Source organism: Hyperolius riggenbachi, chromosome 5, assembly GCF_040937935.1.
Source record: "Hyperolius riggenbachi isolate aHypRig1 chromosome 5, aHypRig1.pri, whole genome shotgun sequence".
Classification (NCBI taxonomy): domain Eukaryota; kingdom Metazoa; phylum Chordata; class Amphibia; order Anura; family Hyperoliidae; genus Hyperolius; species Hyperolius riggenbachi.
The window spans coordinates 412,486,761-412,513,322 of record NC_090650.1 but is presented as its reverse complement, the minus strand read 5'-3'; the positions used below and the strand labels follow the sequence as shown (position 1 = coordinate 412,513,322).

The window sequence follows — 26,562 nt, the reverse complement described above, 5'->3', positions numbered from 1 at the left end:
AAGCATACACAAGTCATACTTACCTTCCATGTAGTCTACTCCTCAGTGTCTTTCTCCTGTCCCTGTTTGTTCACTGTGATCAGGGGGATTTTCCGTCCTCCATTTTGAAAATGGCCATTACCCATAACAGCTTTCTGGTCAGCACACAGTTAAACTGTAACATCGCCCACTTGAGCCATAGGTAAACATGGACATTACCTGGTACATCAGTTTTCCTCTCAGCTATAACTGACAGCAACTGATATTTTATTGACAGCAACTGATATTTTATTGACAGCAACTGATATATTTCAGATCTGACAAAATATTGTCAGAACTGGAAGGGATTATTGTCAGAAGAAAATGGTGAGCTTCTGAAAGTAACTGATGGCAAGGTAACTATGTAATGTTCATTTGAAGTTACCTCATGTGTTTATTTTAAATATTTTTACTCAGTACATTTTCTCTTTAACCCCCCTGGCGGTTTGCAAAAAATCCGCCAGGGGGCAGCAAATCTTTTTTTTTAATTTTTTTTTTTTTCTTTTCATGTAGCGAGACAAAGTCTCGCTACATGATAGCCGCTGCTCAGCGGCATCCCCCCAGCCCCTCCGATCGCCTCCGGCGATCGGAGATCAGGAGATCCTGTTCAAAGAACGGGATCTCCTGGAGGGCTTCCCCCGTCGCCATGGCGACGGGCGGGATGACGTCACCGACGTCATCGACGTCGTGACGTCAGAGGGGACTCCGATCTGCCCCATAGCGCTGCCTGGCACTGATTGGCCAGGCAGCGCACGGGGTCTGGGGGGGGGGGCGGCCGCGGCGAGAGGAATTGCGGCGGATCGGCGGGTAGCGGCGGCGATCAGATGCTACACGCAGCTAGCAAAGTGCTAGCTGCGTGTAGCAAAAAAAAAATTATGCAAATCGGCCCAGCGGGGCCTGAGCGGTGCCTCCCGGCGGCATAGCCCGTGCTCAGCACGGGCTTACCGCCAGGGAGGTTAAAGGTAACCTGAAGAGAGAGGAATATGGAGGCTAAAATCTTCAGCCAGTTGCCTGACTTCTTGGCCGATGCTCCGCCTCTAATACTTAAAGCAAACCTGTAACTTTAGAAGAAAAAAAATACCCACCTAAGTAGAGGGTCCAGAGGCTTCTCATGTCCTCCATGCCCCCACCGCCATTGGCTGGACCTTCTTGTTCGTCACTGTCCTGCCTTCCATGTACGAGTGTAGCCATGGCGGGGACCAGTGTCCTCCGATCCCCGCCATGGCTTAGTTTCGTTTTCAGCCTACAGTCGGCCCCCGGCAATGTGTACTCTTCTTCTCCTTCCCGCCGTCAAGCGCAGGCCCAGTACACTTGCGCCTGCACAGTATGTGCTTGATGGCGGGAAGGCGAAGAAGAGTACGCGACTTTCAGTCTGCCGAAAACGGCAGGGACAGGAGGACGCTCGAGGAGCTTCAAGGGCACAGGACGGCTGCAGGGGACTTGGGGAAGCCCCAGGTAAGTGAAACTTTTTTGCCCAGGTTTAAGGTTCACTTTAAGGCCTGGGACCCACTACAAATCGCTTTTAAGTAAGGTTTTGTAAGCGATTTCATGAGCGTTTTCTGGCGATTTTGGAAACAATTTTAAAAAGTGTAAGCTTTTTGGCAGCGATTGTGATAGCGATTTGCGATTTTAATTCTTTCTGGCCTTTTCAAATTATTATAATTTTTTTACAGTTTGTAGTAATTTAAAATCGCACACAAATCGTTATGTGCTATGGATTCATTAGCGATTTGCCAGCGCTTATATACCTTACATTGAAGCACAAACGCTCCCAAAGGGCTGCATGTCCTTTGCTAATCACAATCGCTACTGTGGAATTATGCTACATTTATTTACACTGAAAGAGTGCTTAGGGAAATGGCTTGCAATTTAATACGCTCCCTAAACGCTGAAATAATCACTCTAGTGGGTTCCAGGCCTGGGAAAATGCATTCCGTAGGACCCTGCGTTGGAACGGTGTGCTCGTAGATGGATTGGGAAGCAAGCCTCTAAACTGCTTAGGTAAGTATCTCAAAGAACCTCTGTCGCGAAAATCTTAAAATGTAAAATACATGTTATCATATACAAATAAGAAGCACGTTTCTTCCAGAGTTAAATGAGCTATAAATGACTTTTTTTCCAATGTTGCTGTCACTTACAGTAAGTAGTAGAAATCTGACATTACTGACAGGTTTTGGACTAGCCCATCTTCTCATAGGGGGTTCTTAGGGTTTTCTTTATTTTTAAAAGCACTTAGTGAATGGCAGTTGCTCCGTCCAACTGCCAAAAAAGTGTACAGCGAGCAGAGAGGCTGGCCAGCATCTTTGTATAAATCTTTTTCAGGGAGTGTCTTTATAAAGAATAAAGGCCATGCTGAGAATCCCCCTTGGAGAAATGGACTAGCCTGTCGGTAATGTCAGATTTTTACTACCTACTGTAAGTGACAGCAATATATGAGAAAAGTCATTTATGGCTAATTTTACTCTGAAGAAATGTACTTCTTATTTGTATGTGTTTTAAATTTCAAGATTTTCATGACAGTTCCTCTTTAAGTATTTTATTATTTTTTTTAAGTTTTGCTTGAAAGTCTGAGAATGAACATGCAGATCATATGCTGTACCTCTTGTGTGACATCACTGGCTGCATGCTTGTTGCAGGTCTGTGACTCAAACACCACCTAGGTTGCCACCTCTTCCCTTTAAATACTGGCACATCTAAGTTATACAGGTTCGGGGGCTACTCACACATAATCAGTGCCTAAACTGCATCTAACTAGCCACAAGGCATTTATAATTCATATGTGCCGGTATTTAAAGGGATGAGGTGGCAACCCTGAACACCACTAAGCCAAAATCTCAGCATGACAGCCAGGCAACCGGTATTGTTTATAAGGGAATGAAGATCCACTCCTGCCCAATTTTCCTGCTTCCAGCACATCACCTTCAGGCTGGGAGCACACTGGGCAGTGCAGACAACCATACGTTTTCTGCACTGTGCATTCTTGGTGCGTTTTTGTATTAGTTTGGTGTCTGTGGTTATTAATTCTTTATTTACATTTTGTGTTTTGTGTCTATATTATTATGAGTTTCCCTAATCAATTGAGTTAAAAACTGTAACCTATTAAAAAAAAGACATCAAAAACGCATGGAAATAGTCCAGGGGTCTGGAGTCAGAGCAATTTTTGGGTACCTGGAGTCTGAGGTTTCATAAACTGAGGAGACGGAGTTGGAGTCGGATGATTTTTGTACCGACTCCACAGCCCTGGTAGAAACACATTCCTCTGCGTCTCCATTGTGATACAGTATGTGCATTTTACATGTATTTTTTAAAATTATGCAGCAAGTTGTGTGTTTTCAAAAACGCACAATGTAAAGAGCACATACTGTATTTTTGGACTTCCTTTTTCTTCCCCAAAAGTGGGGGGAAAAGTCACTGCGTCTTATAGTCCAAATGCAGGGAGTTCCTGACTTGTGAACACCTGCCAATAGGAGCCTCCAACCCGCTGCAATGCCGGGGGCTCCCTGTACTGTGCCCATGCAGAGGAGGACACGGGGACAAACGGAGGACACAGGGGGACACAAAAGGGCATAGAGGAGGACACAAGGGGGACAGAGGCAGACACATGGTGGACACAGGAGGACACAAGGGGGACAGAGAGGAGGACACAAGGGGGACAGAGGCAGACACATGGTGGACACAGGAGAGCACAAGGGGGACAGAGGAGGACACAAGGGGGACAGAGGCAGACACATGGTGGACACAGGAGGACACAAGGGGGACAGAGAGGAGGACACAGGTAAACACTAGAGGTACAAGGGGGCATGAGGTGCAAAGGGGCCATAATCCACAAGATGCCCCTTCACCATGGATGCACCAGGTTTAGTATATATATATATATTCCCCCTGGGTTTTGTCCTCTATACCTAGGTGCATCTTATGGTCAGGAGCGTCTTATAGTCTGAAAAATACGGGTATATGCGTTTTACATGCTGCCCATAGACTGCTACAGTTTTCCACAAAGCTAGCCTAATGGACTACCGTAATTTTTCATTTTGTACTGAGTTTACCCCACCCTGTGACAGGAATCAGTCTAACAAAGTAATCAGTGTTACTACTTCACCTGTCGGCAGCTTCAGTGTTCCGACTAATCGATTTAGACCAGAACTAAAAGGATTGATGTTATTATCAACCAAACTACAATTTACCTTTAAGGCGGGGTCACACTTTACAGGCTTGTGTGCGGTGAATTTGCATTAGTACTGACAGCCCATAAATGAATCCTGTAATGGGAGGCAGATGGATGTGGAGCTAGTGCTGCTGTTCTGATCGCACTGATCGAATTGCTTCATCAGACTCAGCCTGCAGCTCTGAAAGTCTGTACTATTGGGAATTGCTGGTAACAGGGTTCCTGATCAGGTGCCATTTTAAGCCATTTAATTTTTTCTCAGCAAATCAGACAGCTTCTAGACTAGCGATGGTCAATGAGATGCTCGTAATGTTGAGTAGATGAAAAATTTTTAAATTCGTTTTATGTAAATTAATACAGATTAGAACCAGACCAACTGAATGCAGTAGCTGATGATTTTGATTGGTTGAATTTCAATCTGCATACAAGTGAGATGAAAGTCTTTAGGAAAAGAACTGTCGATGACCGATCTGCCCATATCAGGGCTCTCTCCTCCTTTTGTGTCTTGGAAATCATGATACATTTCATTCATCATGTTACTTTTATCACTGTCATTACCACTTCTGTATTCTGTATGCTGTATCATTTTTCGTATTTTGTCACTAATTATGTATCTTGTATATTAGTGTACACCAATGTCTGTATTATGTACCCCATGTTTGTTTCTTACTTTGTACAGCGCCACGGAATATGTTGGCGCTTTATAAATCAATAATAATAATAATATGCTTTATAAGACAGTTTGCAAAAGACACCCAGTGATAGCGACAAAAGTGATTTGTCAATCTTTCAGATCCATCTCGGTGTATATGGTCTGCAGACCGACGTTCATTAAACATGGTGTGCATGAGATTTTTTTGGACTTTATTTATACGTGAAAAAAGGAAGTAAACTGACTACAAAAGCATTTCTTGGGTCTTTTACCTGAACTGATTGTTTGCATGTGCAGTAGCGTCGTAGGGGCTAGGGGGTGCGTGCCGCACCAGGTGTCACCAGCAGAGGGGGTGACACCAAGCTCCAGGCTAAAGGAGGGTTGGGGAAGAGAGAAATCTTAAGGGCTTGTTTCCACTGTTGCGACGCGATTTCGCCGGCATTCCGACGCTTGTAAAAACGCATGCGGATGCGTTTCCGCATGCGTTTTTACCCGCGATTTCGCGTGCGATTTCGCATGGCAGGGTGCCATGCGAAATTAACCATGACACTGCCAGGGCAAAATAAAATTGAAAAAGGTGCGAAATCGCGGGTAAAAACGCATGTAACAAACGCATGCGTTTTTACTATTAAATACATTAGCGGCGATTCGCATGCATTCCACTCGCAGGCGAATTCGTTGGCTCTTTTGTGCGTTTTTTTACCGCTGAAAAAAACGCACCTCAACAACGCTACAGTGGAAACAGGCCCATCCACTTGCATTACATGTGCGAATCTGCATGCGTTGGACGCATGCAGATTCGCGATAGTGGAAACGAGCCCTTACTTTTTGTCGAAGAGATCATCAGGGATCATGTATGGCTGACTTTGTTGTGAAATCCCTCCCACGGTGTGATGTCATGACCATGGTCCTGTGCAAGTTTTATATTGCCTCTGCTGTAGTAGGGAGAAGTTATGCACGCCTCCTCCACACCCCCTGCAGGCTCTGTGTGTGTGCTTTGTTTATTCCTCACAGACAGGTCTCTGCTCCCAGTTTCAGCTTGTCTGAGGCCACATACACACATCAGACCATAGTCTTTTGAAAATGAAAGATCACAGACCAATCTTACCACCCTTCATGTAGTATGAGAGCCATACTCTGCACAGTCTTTTCTATGGAGCTGAACTCCCCATCAGAAAAAACTCTTTGCAAGATGCTGCACACACAGATGCTGTACAGACACAAAAGATCAGTATCTGCAAAAGATCTGTTCCTGCCAAAAATCCATTCCTGCAAATTACAATGATAGTCTATGAGACCTGCAGATCATCATACACACATGATTTAACTGACATTTATCTGCAGATCAGATCCAACAGGATGGATTTTCAGATCTGCAGATGATTGCTTGATCTGCAGATGAATGTCAGTTAAATCATGTGTGTATGATGATCTGCAGATCTCATAGACTATCATTGCAATTTGCAGGACTGGATTTTTGGCAGGAACAGATCTTTTGCAGCTACAGATCTTTTGTGTCTGTACAGCATCTGTGTGTGCAGCATCTTGCAAAGATTTTTTTCTGATGTGGAGTTCAGCTCCATAGAAAAGACTGTGTAGAGTATGGCTCTCATACTACATGAAGGGTGGTAAGATTGGTCTGTGATCTTTCATTTTCCAAAGACTATGGTCTGATGTGTGTATGAGCCTTGAGGAGGAAGGGAGCTGCCTGTCACATGCTGAGAAACTGTGAGAATCCCTGACTGGAGTACAGATAATTCTCTATGTAATAAAAACTTGTAGTATACTGTAACATGATAAATATATACGCAAACATCACTTCCTGGTTAGCAGCCATGTTTTTTGTTAACACTGCCTAAAACTGGCAATTAAAAGCCAGGATCGCGGCGGAAACGGCAAAGAGGGATCCAGGAGATCACAGTGATTCGATTGGTATGTTTTTTACTGTACAAATTGGACAGTACTTAAGCACAGGTGTGCTGGCCTGGGAGTAATGGAAGCTGCCGGTTAGGAGTGCATGGCCCAGCTGTCAGAGCTGAGCGAGGACCTGTCTTTCCTCTACTGAGCGGTGTACTAATCCTCTGTAACACGGTGCCCTTTGGTAATACAATCCTGGGCTGCTGGTAACATTTTTCTCCCCTGGTAATTATGCTTTGTTTATTCTCTGTAAGACTTTGTAGTGGCGTGCCAGTTCTCTGCCATTTATAACTGGGTGACGGTTGGAAGAATGAGCTCATTGTTCTGATGTACTTTCACCGGGAGCCAAATGGTGGCGGCCATTGTGCCGCTGAGAGGCGGATAATCGCAGCCGGTTTACTCTTCAGGCTGGAGGAATCTCGTCCCTGATCTCCTGTGCAGCTCTCACCTGCCTGCCCTCTGGCTGATCTAATGCTGCAGCTATTACCTTAAAGCGGACCTGAACTTAGACCTTCCTCTCTGATCTAAAAGATAAGCAACAGCATAATCAGCTTCACAGAAAAACATTTCTTTGTTACAGCTGATACAAATCCTGCAATAAATCTGCAGTGTGTCTACTTCCTGCTTTCATGGAAGCAGACGTAGGGTTAACATCCTGTGTTTACAAGTTAGCTGCTCTGCCGAGTACTGCAAAGATTCCTGAGCTGAGGGGTCAAATTACACTAGGGATTAGTCACAGATGAGGGGGAATTAGACAGACTAAACTCTCTAAATACACACAGGGTGCATTTCTCTCTGTTTTCGTTCTGTCCTGTGCAAGAGTTCAGGTCCACTTTAACTTTTAAATGAAATCTGTCCAGTAATTGTCCAGTAATTCTGGCTCTCTGGCCTGGTGCACACCAAAACACGCTAGCAGAGCCGCAAAATGCTAGCAGATTTTGAAAAGCGTTTCAGCTAGCATTTTGCGGTTTTGTGTAGCGGTTTTGGTGTAGTAGATTTCATGTATTGTTACAGTAAAGCTGTTACTGAACAGCTACTGTAACAAAAAACGCCTGGCAAACCGATCTGAAGTGCCGTTTTTCAGAGCGGTTTGAATTTTTCTTATACTTAACATTGAGGCAGAAACGTCTCCGCAATCCAAAATCTGCAGCAGCCCGGGAGTATGCGTTTCTGCAAAATGCCTCCCGCTCTGGTGTGCACCAGCCCATTGAAATACATTACCCTAGCGCAGGGATCTGCAACCCGCGGCTCCAGAGCCGCATGCGGCTCTTTTTCACCTTTGCCGCGGCTCCTAGGCCACGGCTCAGCCGCGGCTCCGGTAGTGTGTGTAATAGTGGCTGCGGCGCACGTGTGACGTGTGCTGCCGCTGGCCGGCAGCCTATCAGAGAGGGCGCCAGACCGGTGCAGTGCAGGGCTTCGGGCGGCCATTTTCCCGTAGCCCTGCAGTGTAACGCAGGCAGGACGTGACGTTGGGAAGGAAGAGGATCATGGGAGTTGCGCGCCACAAGGAGGTCGGGACAGGATGAGATCGTGACAGGAGGTCTTCTGACTAGGTGAGTAAATGGGTTTTTCTTTTCATATCTGCTGAAGGATTGTGCATATTGGGGTCAGATCTGCTGAAGGATTGTGCATATTGGGGTCATATCTGCTAACGATTTGCGCATATTGGGGTCATATCTGCTAACAATTTGTGCATATTGGGGTCATATCTGCTAACGATTTGTGCATATTGGGGTCATATCTGCTAACGATTTGTGCATATTGGGGTCATATCTGCTAACGATTTGTGCATATTGGGGTCATATCTGATCCTGTATATAGCATTAAGGTAAGAAACAATATATGCAGTGTTAGATTTGTTTTATAATGGTTTTGTGGCTCCCAGTTTTTTTTCTCTTTTCGGAAACGGGTCCAAGTGGCTCTTTATGTCTTAAAGGTTGCAGACCCCTGCCCTAGCGGATCCGCACCCGCAAGCGGATCGCAAACTGCAGCGGAAACGCTCCGGTGTGCACTAGGCCTAACTCAGGGCTGGAACCCACTTGAGCGCTTTTTTGAGCATTTAGGGAGCGCTTTAAATCGCTGGCAATTTCCCTAAATGCTCTGCCAATGTAAATAAATGTAACAAATTTCACAGTAGCGATTGCGATTAGCAAAATGGCAAGCGCAGGACAAGCAGCATGTTAGGAGTGTTTGCGCTTCAGTGTAAATAAAGTATTGAAGTGCTGGCAAATCGCTCATGAATCGCGATTTGTGTACGATTTAAAATGACTGCAAACTGTAAAAATAAAAATATAATAAATTGAAAAGACCAATCTGAATTAAAATCGCAAATTGCTACACAATCCCTGGCAAAAAGTGTGCACTTTTTAAAATTGCTATCAAAATCGCCGGAAAACGCTGATAAAATCGCTTACAAAACGCTAATTAAAAATGCTAGCGATTTACGCTTTGTAGTGGGTTCCAGACTTCTGGCTTCTTTTACACTGCAAATCACAACGCCAATTTCTGATTTGTCACTCTAATTTTCTCTGGATGCTACCAACACAAGAAGAAAAACGCAGCATGCAGCTTCTTTGACACTGGAATCGCAATTCCAATTTGAGATTCAGATTTGCGATTTTCACAGGATGCTAGCAACACAAGAAGGAATTTTCAGAAAAAGCGCAGCAGGCAGGACTTTTTTTTAATCATATTAAAAATTGGAATCACATTTAAAATCGTATCGTATGTAAACTTCAAGAACTTTTTTAATTGCACATTATCCAAAAATTCTCAAGATTTTCTTTGTTTTCGAAAGCATTTCCCAAATGGCAGTTGCTTATGCTACATACACACTTGAGATAAAAGTCTTTGAAAAATGAAAGATCACAGACCAATTTTACCCCCTTCCATGTAGTATGAGAGCCATACCTACACAGTCTATTCTATGGAGCTGCACTCCCCATCAGACAGAAATCTTTGCAGGATGCTTCACACACAGACGCTGTACACACTCAAAAGATCTGTTCCTGCAAAATGCATTCATAGTCTGAGATCTGCAGATCATCATACACACCTTGTTTAACAGACTTCATCTGCATATCTGGCAATCATCTGCAGATCTGAAAATCCATCCTGGTGGATCTGATCTGCAGATGATCTGCAGATGATTGTCTGTTAAACCAAGTGTGTATGATGATCTGCAGATCTCATAGACTATGAATGCATTTTGCAGGAATGGATATTTTGCAAGAACAGATCTTTTGCAGATAATGATCTTTTGAGTGTGTACAGCATCTTTGTGTGCAGCATCTTGCAAAGATTTTATCTGATGGGGAGTGCAGCTCCATAGAATAGACTGTGTAGAGTATGGCTCTCATACTACATGGAAGGGGGTAACATTTTTCTGTGATCTTCCCTTTTCCAAAGACTTTTATCTCAAGTGTGTATGAAGCATTAGTCTAATGCCTAGTACACACCATACAATTTTCTGTAAGATTTTTCTGTTAGATTTTCTGTAAGATTTTCTGTAATTAGATTATTTTCTGTAAAGTACTGGTAGAGACTGGTCATTATCTCTGGTGCATTGTCTTCTGGTCATCTCCTGCTGAGTAGAACAATGCTTAATTGCTCGACAGATAGATGGTTAGATAATTTCCAACATGTTGGAAAGTATCTATCTGGCAGGTAAATCTTACAGGAAATCTTACAGCAAATTGTATGGTGTGTACTAGGCATAAGGCCTGGCTCACACTGCGAGAGCTTTTCTAGCACTAGCTCTTGCTAATGCAATGCTAGGGGTGATTTTTATAAAATCACATCGCTCATGTGAGAACAAACGCATACATAGGGCTTGATTCACTAAACCGTGATAATTCAAATATCACACCTTATGAAAAGATATCACACCTTATGAAAAGACATCACACCTTATCAGAGTAGCATAGTGAGCGATATGAACCCGCAGGGGCTCAGGGAAGGACGAGTGCCATTGCCAATTAGCAGGCATAAGTTCGTAGCGCTTGCTATGCTACTCTGAGGCGTGTTAACTTTGATAAGGTGTGATATCTTTTCATAAGGTGTGATATCTTTTCATAAGGTGTGATTTTTGTGTGATTTTTGAGTTTTCACGGTTTAGTGAATCAAGCCCATAGCATTACATAAGCAACAGATTTTAATATCGCAAGCGCTTAGCAAAAGCTCTTGCATGCAAACCAGCTTTTAGGCAGCCTTTTTTTCAGCTGCATGATGACAAATATAAAATATTTTACATTTATTGGAGGAACCCCTCCCTTCCTTTCATATTGCCGGAACAGAATCCGGCAGTCTGGTGGAGTAGGTGGTGTACGGCAAAGGAGGAATTGCTAATGGCTGCCACCTGTATAACTCTAGTTATGCAAAGAGAAGGGTGAAAAGCATGCACTGAAATGCTCATAGGCTTGCAGGAGTGTTTACTTATCTTTGCATGTGTCAGAGTGGTGCAACTAAATATTTTGAATTAAAACAAATGTTTGGTTTGGGTCCGCTTTAAAGAGAAACCGTGACCAAGAATTGAACTTCATCCCAATCAGTAGCTGATACCCCTTTTCCCATGAGAAATCTTTTCCTTTTCACAAACGGATCATCAGGAAGGTCTCTATGGCTGATGGTGTGGTGAAACCCCTCCCACAGTATGATGTCATGACCATGGTCCTGACAGTTTCCTGCCTGTGAACCTCATTTCATTGTGGGAAATAACAGCTGTTTCCAGATGGGTCCAACTGCCAAAAAAGCAAGCAGCATCTCCGTCCACTGACATCACCTTCCAGCAGTAAAAATGTCACTATGTGGTAAATGTCGGAATGTAAATCAGGGAGAGGAAAACTTTTACAATGGGCAAACACTGACTAAATCATGTATACATGATTATTTTAAAAATGAAGCACTTTTTTATTACATTATTTTCACTGGAGTTTCTCTTTAAAGTGTATCCGAGGCGACATGTGACATGATGAGATAAACATGTGTATATATAGTACTAAACCTGTTAATAACCAGGGTATTTTACTTGTTTTATTTTGCTGCCTGAAAGAGTTAAGAATGGAAGTGGCAGCTTCTGTCTTGTCAGGAATATAGTAAACATCACTGATAAGCAAATTACATCCATAAAAGGTTTCCTGGCAGAATACATTTTTCTACCTATAGGGTCAATATAGTTCATGTATTTTCATTTAGTGACACTTAACAGACTGCAACTGAGCAAAGACAATACAACATTCAATCTACTTTCTAAATCTTTAAATATAAAATAAAACCATGGGATGTCTAAAAAAAAGTCATTTTTAAGAGTAGGAGGATAAATACAATTGTTTATCTCATCGGTTTATTTTCACCTCGGGTTCACTTTAAGGAAGGCTTTCATACACTGCATGGCTGAATTGCCGCTTTGCAGCGATGTAGTAGAAGGAAGCAGTTTGAAGGTTTATAAAGGAGGATGTGCGGAGAGGTTGAGCAGTGTGTGGGCGATCTAGGTGGAGGAGGATAACAGCTCTGGCTCCTGTTTATCACTTCTTGTATTTGAAGTTGTGTAGTGTTCAGCATGTGTGAAGAGCCTAAGTGAAGTGTGATGTGTTGCCGGGTGTCTGAGGCTTTGACAGTTCAACTGAGAGAATGCTGTGTGTTATACAAGCGGAGGAGAAACTTTCACTCTATTCATCTACTATTTATCTGCTGGGATTGTCCATTCCTATCACCGATATGCTGGACTCAAATCTTAACAGTATTTATGTGTGGAATCATACTTAAAGGAGTCATCAGGGGAAAAAGTCTCAGGGCTCGTTTCCACTGTAGCGAATCCGCATGCGGGCACTGCATGCGGATTCGCATACTTAATGTTACTGTATGGGGTTGTTTCCACGTGTGCGGCGGCGGCGGCGTTTTTCTGTGCGGGGAAAATCTGCACGACAGGGTCGTGCAGATTCGCGTGCCTCAGGAATGCGGGCGAATCGCCGCTAATGTATTTAATAGTAAAAACGCATGCGTTTTTACATGCGTTTTTACCCGCGAATTCGCGGGCGATTTCGCACCTTTTCAATGTTATTTTGCCCTGGCAGTGTCATGGTTAATTTCGCATGGCACCCTGCCATGCGAAATCGCACGCGAAATCGCGGGTAAAAACGCATGCGGAAACGCATCCGCATGCGTTTTTACAAGCGTCGGAATGCGGCCGAAATCGCGTCGCAACAGTGGAAACGAGCCCTCAAATAAGTGGTACTTACCGGGGGCTTCCTCCAGCTCTAAGCTCCCAGGACGTCCCTCGCCGCAGCTCTGCCCACAGCCGTTCGCTGCAGGTCCGTCCCGGTCCCCGGCGATGACGTCAGAGCGACCTCCAGGTTGCTCTGTACTGCGCCTGCGCGAGCGACGCTGTCAATTACCGCCACGTGGGCGGAGCGGGCTGCGCAGGCGCAGTACTACTGACCTGGAGGTCGCTCTGACGTCATCGCCGGGGACCGGGACGGACCTGCGGCAAACGGCTGCGGGGAGAGCTGCGGCAAGGGACATCCAGGGAGCTTGGAGCTGGAGGAAGCCCCCGGGAAGTACCACTTATTTTAGACTTTTTCCCCTGATGACTCCTTTAAAGAGACTCTGAAGCGACATTTTTTTTGCTAAATTTACCTATTAATCAGAAGTCTCATTAGCTTCAAACTGCCGCATCCCCGCTGAAAAAACGAGTACTGCAGACCCCACAAATCCCAACTCGGTCGTGGATTTTGCTGCTCTGAGAGGCAGAGCTATGAGTTGTAGCTCTGCCTCTCCTGTCGTCAATCGCCGCATGGATCGCAGCCTCTCCCCGCCCCTCTCTGTGAAGGAAGAGTGAGAGGGGCGGGAAGAGGCGGCAATCCGCGGCGATTGACATCAGAAGAGGCAGAGCTGCAGCAGAGAGCGCTGCCTCTTCAGGAAGCGCCGGCCGGATTGCCCCTCTGGGGATTTGGGGGGTCGGCAGCCCTAGTTTTTCAGCCGGGATTCGGCGGTTTGCGGCTAATGAGAGTTCTGAAGAGAATTAAAAGGTAAACATAGCGAAACAATTTTGCTTCAGACTCTCTTTAAAGGGACACTATGGCGAAAAATTGTAAATTTAAAATATGTGCAAAAATAGACAAATAAAAAGTACATTTTTTCCAGAGTAAAATGTTTACACACAGGCAAGCTGATAGCATCTCCAGCCCTGTGAGAATGTGACAAACAGAACATGGCTACCCTCATTGTATCACAGGAATAAATAATCATAAACTTTTGAAGCTGTTTGCAGCTAGATATGCTGTGTAAACTATCTAAACTTTAGATAAGATACATAGACAAGTTACTTGTTATAGTTAGTTTTCTCATCTCGGATCCACATTAAAGGGGCACTATGGCGAAAAATTGTAAAATTTAAAATATGTGCAAACATATACAAATAAGAATTACATTTTTTTCCATAGTAAAATGAGCCATAAATTACTTTTCTCCTATGTTGCTGTCACTTACAGTAGGTAGTAGAAATCTGACAGAAGTGACAGGTTTTGGACTAGTCCATCTCTTCATAGGGGATTCTCAGCAAGGCTTTTATTCTTTATAAAGATATTCCCTAAAAAAAGGATTTAAACAATGATGCTGGCCAGTTTCCCTGCTTGATACACAGATTTTTGGCAGTTGGACAGAGCAACTGCCATTCACTAAGGCCCAGTGCACACCAAAACCGCTAGCAGATCGTCAAAACGCTAGCGGTTTTGGGAGCAGAGAGACGATATTTGGCCGGGTGCACACCAAGCGGATTTTGTATGTGATCCATCAGCCGCATCAGCCAGTGAAAACGCTTGGCTATTGTATTTCAATGTGTGGTGCACACCGGCGGTTTGAGGTTTTTTAGCAAACCGCAAACGCGCAGCAGGAGGCGCGTTTGCGGCTTGGCAAAAACCTCAAACCGCCGGTGTGCACCATCCCATTGCAATACATTAGCCAAGCATTTCTCCAGGCGGATGCGGCCAGCGGATCGCTCCAAAAACCGCTCGGTGTGCACTGGGCCTTAGTGCTTTTTAAAATAAATAAATCCCCGAGAATCCTCCATGAAGAGATGGACTTCTGTCAGATTTCTACTGCCTACTGTAAGTGACAGCAAGTATGAGAAATTTCTTACTGCGCATGCGAGGTATGGTGACGGGAGCGGGATCGAGGACTTGCACGCCAGGGCCTTGCAGGCGCAGCGGACGCCGACTGGTCAGTAACCAGAAAGGCCTTTTTTTTTAAAATAATGAAAATCACAATGGCAGTGACTGCAGCACTTTTTGACGCAATACAATTGTGTCACACCGTGTATTTGTACGCGTATAAAAAATTGCATGCAAAAACACGATTCGACACAATTGCATTGCGTATTCTCAAGGTCAAATCCCAGGAGAACTTGCAACTTCCTGTTGAAGGACTTTTAGCCAATCACCAACGAGAAGAAAAAAAACGAATTAAAAACCGCAAGCATGCTATTTTAAAATCGCACCATATGCAATAAAATCGCATTTCGATTGCGCTTGGCGATTTTCAGTGTGTACAAGCCCTCAGTCATTTCTAAATGAATATTGTTAAAATAAGCAATTGTATCACGTCCATTTATTTCCTCTTTAAAGAGGAACTCCAGTGAAAATAATGTAATAAAAAGTGCTTCATTTTTATAATAATTTATGTATAAATGATTTAGTCAGTGTTTGCCCATTGTAAAATCTTTTAAATCCCTGATTTACATTCTGACATTTATTACATGGTGACATTTTTACTGTGGGCAGGTGATGTAGCTGCTCCATGCTTTTTTTGGCAGTTGGAAACAATGAATGCATTTCCCACAATGCAACAAGGTTCACAGACAGGAAACTGCCAGGAGTACCATGGTCCTGACATCACACTGTGGGAGGGGTTTCACCACAATATCAGTCATACAGCGCCCCCTGATGGTCTGTTTGTGAAAAGGAATAGATTTCTCATGTAAAAAGGGGTATCAGCTACTGATTGGGTTAAAGTTCAATTCTTGATCGGAGTTTCTCTTTAAGCATAATGGGCTTTACGTGTTTGATTGTACACTACGCTCAACAAACCACATTTTGCTCTTTTGTTCTGTATGGTTTGATTGTAACGTAATAGTTGATAACTCTTTATACTTACAATAATAATAATGATAATCTCTCTTAATACTTATAATAATAATGATAATCTCTAGCATTGTCGTCTGTGGGATAATTGCGCTCAGAATAGCTTTTGCTGGGTGATTATGGGAGACGCTGGATGCAGGCGGAGCTCTCGGGCGAGGGGGCTGCAGGTCGCGGGGTCAGGGACAGAGTGAATGAGATGTCCCACTTTTTATTGCAGCGCTCTATGCCTCACATTATTCTCCTCTTGCGTTGTGCACGTCGCTGACTTATGTGAGTTGTTTGAAGCTGCGTCCAGCTGGGACCCCCCCCCCCCAGCCGAGCAGCATCAGTGACCCCCGTCCCCACTCCCTACGTGCGTCTTCCCTGCCCAATTAATATCCTGATTAGCTGCTGACGTCACTGGACTGAAGCAGAAGAATCTATGATGGACTGGATTTTTTTTCTTGTTCTCCTTTGTGTGTCGGTCCCCAGTCCCTGCCAAGATGCCGAGCACAGAATCATCTCATGCTTAAACAATAGGCCTTTTGTTCTGGTGTTAAATGACATTTACTAAACTGCAGGAACTCTGCAGAGACCTTTCTTGTAAGACTTTATCGATTAACAGCTTATGCTACTAACAGGCCAGTAACTTTGTGTGTGTGTGTATTGGTGTATAACCCCACCCAGTCAGTGTTGCTTGGCCTAGGCTGATTAGATATGCGGAACCCCCCCCCCCCCCTTCTCCAAAATATTCTGGGAGACCAGGTATATTTTCTACTAGCTTTAGAACTCCCAGTAAACAAACATTCCGCAGAGATCAGCTGACAGCACTAAAGGTGTTGTCACCTTTGATAAATTGCTGCATGTACAGTAAATCAGGGAGAGGAAAGATTTCACTATGGGCAAACACTGACTAAAGAATTTATAAAGGAATATTGTAAAAAAAAATAATGATAAGCAATCATTATTATTATTATTATTATTATTATTATTATTAAGTTGTTTTTTTTCACTACAGTTCTTCTTTAATTAAACATTTTCATTTTTGACACACCGTACCTTCTGGTTATTGTTCCTCACAGGTTTTCAATCCCTTTGTTGTAGCAGCATCACACTCCTCACCCATGACATGGGGGGTGGAGCCTTCATGTTAATGCTGATGAACAAACAGTTATTGGCGTCCTGCAGGCACATGAAAAGTGGAGTGGTGCAGGGAGAGAAAAGGTGACCTTGACGGATTTAAATTTTTGTATTTTTCAGGGAGAAAAAAGGCTGAGAAAAAGTCACTTGCGTTTTATATTCCAATGCCAGGGAGTCTCCAATTTACGAACGCCCGCTAATGCGAACTGCCGACCTGCCGTGCCGCCCGGGACTCCTTGCCTTGTCTCCCTGTGTGGTCCTTCAGCCCCCCCCCCCCCCATGTCTGCTCCCCTGTGTAAGAACAATTAGCGGCAGCGCAGCTCACGCCACCAGAGATTCCAGCAGCATTCAGCAGACCTCTCCTCTCCTGCGCAGCTGCCCTTACTGGAGGCTTCTTCAGATCGTGTCATCAGTAGATGCCGTCACTAGGGGAAGCCACGCAGGAGAGGAGAGGTCTGCTGATTGCTGCTGGAATCGCTGGTGGCGTGAGCCGCGCTGCCGCTAATTGTTCTTACACAGAATGGAGGAGACATGCAGGGGTCGAGGAACCCGGGGGGGGGGGGGGGGGGCAGGAGGGGATACAGGGAAACACACAGGACAACACAGAGGGACAGGAGGACCACATAGGGGGGCAGTAGGGGACACTGAGGGACACACAGGACAACACAGGGGAATCAGAGGGAAAACACAGGACCACACAGGGGACCGGAGGGGACACATGGGACAGGAGGGGACACGGGAACAAGAGGATGCCAGGGGCTACAGAAGGGGACACACAGGAGGACACAGTAACAGAAAAGGATACAGGGGACTGAAGGGGACACACACATTAGGGGAGAACATCTACAAGACGCTCCGGGAATATGGACGCACTAGCTTTAGTATGTATCTTTTTTCCTGGTTTTTGCCCTGTAAACATAGGTGTGTCTTATATTGTGAAGCATCTTATATTCTAAAACAACGGTACAATACAGAGAAGGATATTAGCCTGCCAGATCCCAAAGTGGCCAGATTTAGCACACACACACACACACCACACACACACACACACACACACACACACACCACACACACCACACACACACACCACACACACCACACACACACACCACACACACACACCACACACACACACACACACACACACACACACACACACACACACACACACACACACACACACACACACACACACATACACACACACACCACACACACACACCACACACACACCACACACACACACACCACACACACACACACACACCACACACACACACACCACACACACACACACACACATACACACACACACCACACACACACACCACACACACACCACACACACACACACCACACACACACACCACACACACACACACACCACACACACACACACCACACACACACCACACACACACACACACACCACATACACACCACACACACACACACCACACACACACACACACCACACACACACACACACACACAGCACACACACACACACACACAGTACACACACACACATACACACCGCACATACATATATACACACTACATACACACACACTACACACGCGCACGCACACACACTACACACACATGCGCGCACACACATACACACTGCACACACACACACACCACACACACACACACCACACACACAGACACACACACCACCCACATACACACTCACACACTACACACATACACACTACATACACACACGCGCGTGCATGCGCACACACATACACGCGCGGACACACAAACACCATACACACACACACACACACACACACAGACACACATACACACTCACACACACTACACACAAACACATACATACACACTACACACACACTGTACACACACACACTGTACACACATACACACACTACACACACATACACACACACTGTACACACACACACACACACACACTACACACACATACACATACACCCACACACACACACACACACACACACACACTGTACACACACACTACACACACATTCACATACACCCACACACACACACTGTACACACACACACACATACACACACAGTATCATTCCTGTGCGACGTTGCCATGGGTTCACAACTTCAGTTATGTAGGAAGGCCGCCTGTCATTCATCTTTACCTTCAGATTTTCTGTTACACTCAGTAAACATTCACATGTAATCAATTATGCCTGTCACAGCTTTGGTTCATGTGGCCGCATTACTAGATTCCATCTCACGCTTTGCTGAGTTACTTATAGCTGCATGACAAGGAGGGACAACCTCTAACCGGCAGGTCACAGTTCACAGGCTGGTTATATGCTACGTATGCCTCTTGTAACATTTATTAGATAGATTCCTGTTTCCTAACTGAATCAGACAACCATAACCATTGCCTGATCCAATTACAGATAGTGCCCGGTAGGGTGTTCAAAAATGTTCTTGGGTGAGCATGAGTTTAATTGGTCCACCTTGCGGACCAATGGGGTGCGCTGGCGGGAGCTATGAAAATGCTTTTGTCAGGGCTCAGGTGACAGTGACGGGTCTTCTGGGGGGGCAAGGCAGCAATGCTGTGGTGCTGAAGGACAGCACTAAACCTGGATTTCTGAAAAGTCCACTATTGCAAAAAAAAAAAAAAGTAAGCTGTTTAAATCTGACTGAACTGACAGGTTTGGGGCTAGTATTTCTCCTCTTGGGGAATTCTCTGGGTTTTCAAAAGCATTCCCTGTGCAGCAGTTGCTAAGTCTAACTGTCAAAATAGTAAGATACCAGCCTCCTTACTCACTATTTTGACAGACTTAGCAACTGTCGCTCAGGAAATGCTTTTCAAAACAAAGAAAACCCTGAGAATCCCCCATGAGGAGGTGGACTAGTCCAAAATCTGTTGGTTTTGTCAGATTTTACCTTCTTTTCCCTAGAGTGGTCCATTAACTATAGTGTTCCTTTAAAACTCAAATTCCATATTTGTTTTAGCTATTCCCGTCCTCCCATCCCCAGACCTACTTGCCAGTGTACTTCTTTCCCCAGGGCCAGTCCGCAGGGCCGCAAAGATGTGAAACAAGCCATAGATGGGAACTCCAAGAATTGACAATATTTACCAGCGAAGAAAATTGCTGAGCCACCTGTCTGCCCCTTTATGAAATGACCCCTTATGTTAAAGCGGACCTCAACTCAGAACTTCCTCTCTGCTCTAAAAGATAAGCAACAGCATAATAACCGTTACAGAAAAACATGTCTTTGTTACAGCTGATACAAATCCTGCAATAAATCTACCTCCTGCTTTCATGGAAGCATACATAAGGGTTAACATCCTGTGTTTACCAATTAACTCTCTGACGTGGCAGAGGAGATTCCTGAGCTGACACAGCTGAGAGATCGAATTACACTTGTGATTAATCACAGATGAGGGGGAATTAGACAGGCTCTCTAAATACATACAGGGTACATTTCTCTCTGTTTTCCTTCTTTCCTGTGCTAGCAGGGCCGGATTTACCATAAGGCACTGGAGGCACGTGCCTACAGGCGCCCAACGATGGAAAGGCAGCTCACACCCCTCCCCGAGCGTCTCCCTCCCTCCTTTCCTATGCAGTGTCCCTAGTGAAGTGTAAATGAGAGGTTACGCACCCTGCTCTCAGCATTCCACTGATGAGATCGACTTTCAACTAGGGACACCTCTAGCTACTTAATACTGAGGGTACCTCTGGTTACCTAATACTAAATGGCACCTGTAGCTACCTATGACAGGCAAGGGAAGTAAGGGAGAAGTGACAGCCAGCACATTTATGGTGCGGTTCGGCTGTGGTTTGTAGGTTCATGGAGGGTGAAGACTAGGGTTGTCAGGATGTCTGTGCCTATAGGCTCCTGTGATGTAAATCCGGGCCTGTGTGCAAGCGTTCAGGTCCACATTTTTTTAAACCTTAGAGAGCTAGAAATGGTTTTAATATTGATAAAACAAATATGTTTGCTGAGAAAATGGGAAATGCGCATACAGAGCTGAGGTGTAACCTGATTGGCCAGAATTAGCGTAGCAATGCCTAATGGGCTCTCTGGTCATTCCATATATGGTATAGATACTTGTAGGTGAAAGTTAAAAACGGCATAAACTTTTCTGCAGCCTCTCTTGATGTCGTCTTTGTCTCTCGCCTCCTTTGCACTAATTCTCCTTCCTTTTGATCATGCAGCAAGAGTCCTTTCTTATTAAATGAGAACTCATAGCGCTCAGCAGATGAAAAGAGGGCTTTGAAGTCGGTAACTGCAGGAGAAGGGCGACGAGACCTCACATAATAAAGTCTATTTTCTCAATGAAGCCGTATGGAGCTTGTAGAACCGGGGTAATAAAGCGGGCCCATCAGCTAAGTTTAGGGCTGCTTAAAACATTAAAACTAGATGAAGGAAGAAGACTAAGGCACGGGGGAAGAGCGGGTTAAAACATATCCATACTGTAAGTTTATATGCTTAAAATATATATATAAAAAATGTGCTTAAAATAGATGTAAACCTCTGTTAAAAAAAACAATACAGTATAATCTCTTTATAGTAAACTCTGCTATAGTAAACATTTGGGTATAGCAAACTGAATGTTGAGGTCTTGGCCAAGCCCCATTATAAGTATATGGAAGTAATGCCTGGTATAGTAAACTGATATACCGGTAATAGAACTTCTGTTATAGTGAACCTCTTTTTTGGCTCCTGTGGTATTCTGTATCTGGCTCTAGTGGCAAGCAGGCGGGCACACGCCTCAATCGAAGACCCAGGAGACGTGGTCGGTGGATGGGCTGGCAGCCACTTGTAGCCTGCTTGCTATCTGCACATTACTCTGGGCCTGCGTAGATTACTGTATATTCCTGCGTATAAGACTACTTTTTAACCATTGAAAATCTTCAGAAAAGTTGGGGGTCGTCTTATACGCCGGGTGTCATTGATGCCAGGCAATACGCCCTATCCTGTTACTGCCTTTCAGATCTCCCTGCTGAGGGAGTGCAATCTATTCTTTCATACCGCTCTGATAAACAGGTAGACAAGGAGAGCTGACCAATTCGCTTAGGGCCTTTTTCCACTAGCCTGCGATTTGCGATTTGCTTCTGATCGCAAATCGCAAGGTACATTAAACGAATGGAAACTGCAGCAGCAATTTCCATTAGTGCGATCCAATTGCGATGCGATTTTGGTCAAAGCGCAATCGTCATCCTGCCGCGTTTTGTATGCGATTGAGCTGGACTATGAGTATAGTAGCTCAATCGCAATCACAATCGCATGGTGGAAATTGAAACGCAATCGCAATCGCATTTCATAGTGGAAAAGAGCCCTGAAGGAGAGTTGACCAATGCAACAAGTCAATTGACTATATACTGTTATATACTGAGTAACACATACAGTACAGTATAGACAAAACACACTTCGCGCTGGCACTGGCCCCTTTTAAAAGATCCAATATAATTGTGACACAAACCGGGTCGCCACTTCTTTCAAAAATGTAAACAAACCACCAAGAGGCAGGCGCTCACAGTTGTACACAATGTTGGCTTAGTGCTGGTAATTCATGTATCATAAAGAGTCCAATACACATCCCCCGTCAGTCCCCAAATGTCCACACAATATCTGCAAATTGTTGTTATCGCATCAAGTTTCAATCCTCCTCTCAGAAGTCCATCAGTAAATACAGAGACAGAGCAGCCGTCACCACACCCGAGTGAGTGCCACTCACCGTGTGTTAAGACCTATTGCCAGGTCAAGATTCGCCTCTGGGACCGTTACAGGTCGTCCCTCACCGCTCCCGGCAGTCTCCCCTTCACTTCCAGTAGCTTCACCTTCCTCCACACTTGCACCTCAATAAAAACGCCTCAACATAGCGTAATACTGTAGCTTTAATTAAAACTTTTAAAAACAATTGCACTTACAATGTTTCTGTTGCATCAAGAGCGTAGAGTTTTGTCCACACGGGCTCTCCCCCGTATTGTTGGCCGGCTGGCATGCGCAATCCCTGCAGCTGGAGGGTCCTGACCGCCGCGCGCTCGGTTCCGCTCTCCTCCTTGCCCGGGACACGCCGCTCAGCTCGTGGGTTACTGCGTGAGTGTCTTCCGCGTCTAAGCCCCGCCTGACATGTTTCGTCACAATTGACTCATCAGATGAGTCAATTGTGACGAAACAATTGACTCATCAGATGAGTCAATTGTGACGAAACATGTCAGGCGGGGCTTAGACGCGGAAGACACTCACGCAGTAACCCACGAGCTGAGCGGCGTGTCCCGGGCAAGGAGGAGAGCGGAACCGAGCGCGCGGCGGTCAGGACCCTCCAGCTGCAGGGATTGCGCATGCCAGCCGGCCAACAATACGGGGGAGAGCCCGTGTGGACAAAACTCTACGCTCTTGATGCAACAGAAACATTGTAAGTGCAATTGTTTTTAAAAGTTTTAATTAAAGCTACAGTATTATGCTATGTTGAGGCGTTTTTATTGAGGTGCAAGTGTGGAGGAAGGTGAAGCTACTGGAAGTGAAGGGGAGACTGCCGGGAGCGGTGGGGGACGACCTGTAACGGTCCCAGAGGCGAATCTTGACCTGGCAATAGGTCTTAACACACGGTGAGTGGCACTCACTCGGGTGTGGTGACGGCTGCTCTGTCTCTGTATTTACTGATGGACTTCTGAGAGGAGGATTGAAACTTGATGCGATAACAACAATTTGCAGATATTGTGTGGACATTTGGGGACTGACGGGGGATGTGTATTGGACTCTTTATGATACATGAATTACCAGCACTAAGCCAACATTACATACAGTACAGCACCAGTATCTGTTCATACACAGCACCAGTATATATATTTTTTTATTTTAATGTGGTGTGCGTTGGAAGAGAGGTAGTCTTATACGGCGAGTATATCCCAAACTCTATATTTTAACTGGAAAAGTTGGGGGGGGCCGTCTTATACGGCAGAATATACGGGTACCTCAAAAACACCAGCCAGTGAGTTCTATGCTTCCTGTGTAAGGTGCTGCCTGATTACTGAGGGAATTACTGATCATCTGTGACTTGCTTGTGCATGGCTGCAACCATACAGTATCGTCCAGGCTGCACAGAAATGTAGACAGAGGAGCACACTATCAGTACAGTACATTCATTAAAGGGGCACTATGGCGAAAAATTGTAAAATGTTAAATAAATGCAAACATAAACAAATAAAATGTACGTTTTTTTACAGAGTAAAATGAGCCATAAATTTCTTTTCTCCTATGTTGCTGTCACCTACAGTAGGTAGTAGAAATCTGACAGAAGTGACTGGTTTTGGACTAGACCATCTCCTCATAGGGGATTCTCAGCAAGGCTTTTATTCTTTATTAAGATATTCCCTAAAAAGGATTTAAACAATGATACTGGCCAGCTTTCCCTGCTCGCTACACAGTTTTTTGGCAGTTGGACAGAGCAACTGCCATTCACTAAGTGCTTTTGAAAATAAATAAATCCCTGAGAATCCCCTATGAAGAAATGGACTAGTCCAAAACCTGTCCCTTCTGTCAGATTTCTACTACCTACTGTAAGTGAGGGCAACATAGGAGAAAAGTAATGTATGGCTCATTTTCCTCTGGAAAAAATGTACTTCTTATTTGTATATGTTTGCACATATTTAAAATTTAAAAATTTTTCGCCATAGAGCCCCTTTATCTGGTGAAACCTATGCCTTCTGTGCAAGCAGTTGCATGCTCATTGCATGCAAATCCCTATGTATTGAGCACAGTGCATCTTGATCTGGCTTACATATTGTCTGTGCTTGCTTGCTTGCTGAAGTAGTGAAAAAAAAAAGACTCCCAGCTATTAACTGAATTAAGATACAGTATTACAGTATACTTTACGCGATTGATTATGACAAGTTCTGATATAGTAAACTTCTTAGTAAACTGCTTTTCTCGGTCCCTAGGAGTTTACTACAATGGGATTCTTAACAATATAATGTTATAATGAATAATATAAAAATATAAAGTTATAATGTTGCGCTGCTATACTATTCTGTAATGTATCACTATTTTTTAAAAGTTACCTTTCTATATTTCTATATACTCCCTGCTCCGGAACCCTTTTTGTAATGTAATGGTATTACACATATCTGCCAGTAAGATTAGGGTCAGACTTGCTTTAAAAACGTATCCGTGGCTCAGTTTTTTGGGCCCCGATCAAAAACGGAGCCACGGATATCAATGTTAAAAATAGAAGCCTTCTTCACTCAAAAAAAAAACCCGGATCCGTCTGCTTTCAGGGGGATCCTTTTTTGAAACCTGAACGGACAGTCCGGATTTGCTGCATTTTCCCGCACCGCACATGGATCCTGATACACGGAGGGGTAGTGGAGGGCAGTGCAAAAACGGATCTCCCTCTACACAGGCTATTCTTGCACACAAAACGGAGGGAGATCCGCATTGCCTACTGCCTGCTCCTCCCCTACACGTCACCCCAATAGGAGTCCCCTAGGTAGGGGGTAGCAGCCAAGACGGGGTAGCGGGCACAGCGGCAGGGAGGGGGGGGGGGTCGCCCTCCCTCACCTGGATTCCCCTGCTCCCCCCTCCAGCTGGTTGTGGCAAAAGTAACCGAGCAAGCGAGAGGGGAAGTTTGGAAGTCACGGCAAGCAGAGGAAGTAAGGTGCTTCCCTGCTCGCTCACTCACCATACTTTTGCCGAACATAGCTGGAGGGGGAGCGGGGACGGGAGCACCCAGGTGAGGGCACCATCCTGCACTGTGCCCACTACGCCCCGCTCCCCCTTGACTGCTACCACCTCAGGCTACCTGGGGGACACCTATTGGGGTCCTGGCTGCAGCCATCCGTTTTTGGGGGAGGAGAAGAAAAAAAAAGAACGCAAACGGATCAGAAACATTTGCTGCAAAAGGGCAGTTTGCGTTCAGGTTTTCAGTCCCAGGATCACGGACCGCAGGCTCCAGTCTGCAAACGGGCCTAGTGTGGAGTCTGTGGACCTGGCCTTATTTCCAATGCTGCCTGAAGCTGAGAGTCCGTTTATTTACATACCTTGAAATCTGTGCTCTCTTTGTGGAGTACAGACTGCCTGGAAACTCCTCGTCTAGCTGCCGATGTGATTAGCTGTACTAGTTACCGTAGTTCCAGAATGCATGCAAATTGTATGCAGCTGGGAGCCGGGCCAATCAAATGCACTTCCTGACAATTCTGATTGGCCCATTCCCAAACTGCATACATTTTCTTTAAAGTGCCATAATTACGCACATCTCATTGATTGTCTCTGCTGAAGTTGTATGGCTGCTCCATTATAGACTAGGAACTGGCAGGCTGCCATATTTATTATTCTGTCTGTGATATTTGTAGCCATAGACCTTGTACAAGCAGGTCAGGTGTTTCCAACTGAAGTCGGTGACAATAAATCAATCGATTGGGAATCAGCCTGTGGTGTATGGGCAGCTGACAGATGTCCCTCCGATCATAGAGAGATCCTATTGCTTGGTTGAATCTGCCCATCATCGATAGATGTATGGACACCTTAAAGAGAAACCGTAACCTACAAGTGAACTTTATCCCAATCAGCAGCTGATACCCCCT

General features: G+C 44.9%; 1 protein-coding gene across 1 annotated transcript in view; it reads left to right on the top strand.

The window, feature by feature from the left end:
- Positions 1-26,562, top strand: part of SNTB1 (syntrophin beta 1) — a 159,022-nt gene that overhangs the window by 62,921 nt on the left and 69,539 nt on the right. The window lies entirely within an intron of this gene.